The sequence below is a fragment of the Oratosquilla oratoria genome, chromosome 22, assembly GCF_046742065.1.
Source record: "Oratosquilla oratoria isolate Oo_2021 chromosome 22, ASM4674206v1, whole genome shotgun sequence".
In the NCBI taxonomy this organism is placed as follows: Eukaryota; Metazoa; Arthropoda; class Malacostraca; order Stomatopoda; family Squillidae; genus Oratosquilla; species Oratosquilla oratoria.
This window is the reverse complement of record NC_134798.1, coordinates 21,772,333-21,777,332: the sequence shown is the minus strand read 5'-3', so window position 1 is coordinate 21,777,332 and position 5,000 is coordinate 21,772,333. Positions and strand designations below refer to the sequence as shown.

At 41.2% G+C, this 5,000-nt stretch overlaps 1 long non-coding RNA gene across 1 annotated transcript in view; it reads left to right on the top strand.

The window, feature by feature from the left end:
* Positions 1 to 5,000, top strand: part of LOC143037450 (uncharacterized) — a 133,207-nt gene that overhangs the window by 70,688 nt on the left and 57,519 nt on the right. The window contains exon 2 of the long non-coding RNA XR_012967471.1: positions 1,130 to 1,222. This is a non-coding gene — a long non-coding RNA (uncharacterized LOC143037450). The remainder of the gene's footprint in view (positions 1 to 1,129; positions 1,223 to 5,000) is intronic.

Sequence of the window (5,000 nt, the reverse complement as noted above, 5' to 3'; positions counted from 1 at the left end):
GTGTTCATGTATTGTGTAGTACTGTTGGACGGTCATTGTATGTATATGAATATTATTCAGTTTTTTTTTTCTTGTGTGATGTAAACGGGGAAGAAGATGAAAGGTAGGTAGGGGGAAGTAGTGGACTTAAGGTCAGGAAATATATGAGGAAAAGACAAATATTTAATCCTGTTCAGTCGTCGACTTGGACTAGGCAAAATATGATTACACCAAGATTATTCAAATAGGGTGAAACACGGGGAGGGGGAATCGAAAATGTTGCTGGATGGTTTGCCCTCCTTTTCAAAGAATTATTTTGCACGTCCTTTTGTCTTCAGGATTTTGACCTCCCACAAATTATGTCAGCTGGATGATAACTTAATCGAAAGAAGTTTACAGGAAGAGAAAATTTATTTCTTTTCTGCTCTGGCTATCTTGTTGAGCCTTTACTTCAGTGAAGCATGAAAAAATGTCTAGATTTTGATGATAGGCTCAGGTCTAGAAGGTGGGGACATAGGAGTTACCTTGATTTCCTGCATCATCTGTCGATTATAAAGTAAGAGGTTAGCAATGTTAGTCAATTCGTGCCCACCAAATCTTGCTTACAACTGCACATAAATGTCTCTTGATAAACTGGTTTGGATTGAAATACTTTGGCATCTAAACAATGCCACTCAGTCGTTTACTGATCACTGATTTAAAAAAGTAGAGATTAATCAATTATTCCACAATAGATGACAGATATTGTATTGCCCAATAAGTAAATTGTTGGCTTAGTTATAACAACAAAAGAACTTAGTAGTAGTCTACAGCTCTGTGGTGATACAAGCCGGTTTTCTGCGCACATGTGGTAGTCATGAGTAATAAGTGGTCATGAACATCTGTGTGGCCGTCTAGACACCGCGTGTCACTTGTTTGTTTCCTCTTATGTACGTCGAGTCGCGTCCATTTTTCTATGACGTCAGTCTGATTCTTAGTTCATGACCACCACACTCGTCCTTTTCATCCCCATGGCCAAATGAACATCTAAAATAGTGTTGTCTCGCCAAATAAACCATTTCTGATATCGTCTTGGGGGGGGGGGGGGTGTCATCACTGAACTCTCCCATGTCATCAAAACTCGACTAACGTGATTTTCTTTTGTCTCCAGGCGGGTCATCTGTTGTCGACAACCGACGACTATACAGACCAAGCAACAACCCAAGCATCCCACTCTCTGCCAAGATGACTATAAACGCTCAAGGTAAGTACCAATCATAACTGAATGATGCCTCGACTCTCACCACGTTAAGAACAACACACACACACACACACACACACACACACACACACACACACACACACACACACACACACACACACACACACACACACACACACACACACTCTCTCTCTCTCTCTCTCTCTCGACTTGGTGGCGCTATTGGTAGAGTCCCCGACTGTCACTATGGCGGTCTGGGTTCGAATCCTGCCCAGGGCTGAAATAATTTCAGTATCGCTGCACTTCGAGTCGTTACTCCAACTCTCGTGGGCGGGGAATTGTGTGTGTGTGTTCGTGTAAGGTCACAGCATTACCCATAGATCGGTCATACGAGCTCTGAGCTCTCTTCCGAGAGGGAAATAGCTGTCGATCACGAGTCCAGCACATGATCCATAAAAAAAGGACCAAGGTGAATACACAAACACATACACACACATGCACACTCATTGTACATTGCATTTTATGTATACATAATGTAAATAAAAGGGAATGTTGCACAGTTTGAGTTTTAGAATTTAATCAGGTAAATACAGAAGCAATATGGTGTAATGCCTGCCCATTAGTTATTTTTGTACTTGTTCTTCAGTTACCTGTGTGTATGGTTATTGATATATTTTATATTCATTTGTGTTGGACCTTGTTACGGACCAACAGGTCCCCAGGATACTTTGCCAAAGTAACCCATTGTTTTATATGTATGGATGGGTGGGTGGGTGTATATATACATATGTATGTATATATATGTATATATATATATATATATATACACACTGTACTTACGACACGCACGCACGCACAGACACAAGGTGGCTCAAATTTTACATTACTGTAATATATTTTTCCAGGATCATGAAATAATTAGTTTAGAAACTGCAAGCCTTAGTATAGAACACAATAATGTTGATCCGCACAGACTAGATGAATATTACAAGTAGTACTGTAATGAATATGATCTATGTTATGATTTTGAAAATTGTTCTCTGCAAAGACGAAACTTGGTTCAAACTGAATGGATGCATCAATGAACAGCGCAAAAAAAAAAATTCAAACCATTTTAGAGGACCCAGTTAGCAGTCCTGGCATCACAATGTAGGGAAGAATATTCTTATCTGATATGTCTGGACCTAGTATTCCCCTCCTTTCTGTTTATTTTTTGTTCATTTGTTAATAGATGATATCAGAATGATTACATGTCCTAATAGCCTCGTTTTGTTGGAACAAAAGCATCCCGTATTAATATTCTCTATAGTACTCCCAGTCTAGTTAATTTTCTCCACTCTCATCATCAAAGTACCCTTTCCACTTTCCTTCATCTTGTACCCCAATTCTCCTTTTTTTTTTTTTTTTCTCTTCTCTTCTTTTCCTCATATTTTCATTCTTCCTAGTGCTCGTGCATCCTCCGTCCCTGTCCCTGCTCTTCCTGTACACCTGAGAACGCAATACAATCCTATCGTTACGATACTGAATACCTATACCATTAAGTAGCCACTTTACTTGTTATTAATAAAGCCACCTATTCCAGCTACGTGGTGTTTATTTTTTATATGATAATAATCATTATAATTATTATACATTTTTCTTTATTTTCTTTTTTTAATCAAGAGGGGAATCTCTCAGAGGGAATGTTGAAGGTAGAGTGAAGCCGCCATTATATCACACAAAAGTCAATCGTTGCAGTGAGATTCGATACCCTGAAATAGTTGGTCAGTTTGCCGAGTCAAGGTCACGTCAACGGACCTCTGTTGTGTGGCGAGCTGCAGTGCCTTGCAGTCTTCTTGTGCTGTGGTGCAGTGCTGCTGCTGTGATGAACTGCTGCTCCTGCGCTTATTGAATTGCTTACCTCAGCGTTCACATATGTGTGTGTATTTGTGTGTGTGCATGCGCACACATCTTTCTATGTGTGCGTAAGAATCGAGGTCCAAGGTTATGTGCAAATGAACGCATTTGACACATATTCGTTCGAGCATGACTATACAGTATGCGACCTTTGTTGATAATGTGTCAGACACTATCCATGTGGGTTTGCGAACCTTTGTTGTGTGTACGTAAACAGTCACACACACGCACGCATGAGCTCTCTCTCTCTCTCTCTCTCTCTCTCTCTCTCTCTCTCTCTCACCCACACACACACACACACACACTCGGTGGCGCAGTTGGTAGAACGCTGAACTGCCACTATAGTGGCCCGTAGTTCTTGGTTCGAATCCTGCCCAGGGCCGAAATTATTTCGGTACCGCTGCGCTTCGGGTCGTTACTCTGACTCTCGTGGGCGGGGAGTTGGGTGTGTGTGTGTGTAAGGTCATAGATCGGACCTACGAGCTCTGAGCTCTCTTCCAGGAGGGAAATAGCTGTCGATCACGAGTCCAACACGTGATCCAAAGACCAAAGACCAAGTGAATACACACACACTGAGTTTTAATTTAATTCAAATCTAGAAATGATAATTGGAAATTAAGGAAATATACTTAATTAGAGAGTAAGAGAAGGGACCACATGCTATATATATATATATATATATATATATATATATATATATATATATATATATATATATATATATATATATATATATATGGGGGGTAGGTGGGTTGTCTGTGTGTGGGTGGGGGTGTCTGTCTGTGTCTCCCGCAAACGTATTTCTTTGCGGAGGGTACACATTATTTCTCAGAATTGTGAGGATAACTATGACAACTATGATAGTGACTAATCTCCTCGCCACGTCGATGGTGTCTGCTAGAATGTACAGGGAATTTAGGAGCAGCTCAGAGACTGTCCACTTTGCACATAAACACACATTTGCGTCCACTTGCACTTAACCTTTCAATATGGCAGTAGCACAGGAATTGGCTACTGCCATAGAAATACATACGTGATTATACGTGCACAAATAGAGAACAAATTAAACCTATGCAAACTACAAAAGCATGCACACCTATCTATAAAGTATTTTTAGTAGTATTTAAATAATGTACACAAATATGAAACCATAGGGTAACACAATCATGGATTCATGCACTCGCACAAAGTTCCTCCGGAGCACAAACAAAACCGTAGGTACACGGGTACAGCTTCCTTAGGACACGTTTTCATTTATATCATAGAAGGTCCAGGACGTATAAGATACGTTTGTGAAAGCAAAGTTCCTCGTTCATGAACACCCACAAGCAGACCCGTACAAACAAAACGCGAGATGTCCCCGTGGAAGCCGCAAACCCACGAGGGCCTCAGCGTGGAGGAGGAGGAGGATGCGGGAGCTGACAAGAGGGACAGGAGGCAGAGGCGTTGGAGAAAAAAAAAAAACAGGGAGGAAGAAAATGGTGGTGAAACTCCTGCTTTTGAAGTAATGGTCGGGTTTAGGGGGAGCATTATGTGAGAGGCTGAAGAAGAGGGAATAAAAGTAGGGAGTAGGGTGGAGAGTGGAAGTGAAATAGAGGGAGAAGGGAAGTGAGCCCCTTGTTCCACCACTTCTCTTGCTTCCTCACTTATCACCAATGCCCATGATCCAACACCTGGACATCTCAGATATACTGTGTACAGGTGTGGGTGTATAATTATATATTTGTATGTATGTATGTGTGTGTGTGCCACACTCACTCATCGAGATGTCGACGGCACGAGGAAGTAAGTGAAGTGGTGTAATAAGGGGATCAGTTTCCTTTGTTTCCCAACATTATGTTGTCCCTCCTTTCACTTCCATCCTCCGCTATACTCTTCAACTCTCGTTCCTTCTTCAGTCTTTCTAATAATTCCCCCTCCCCAT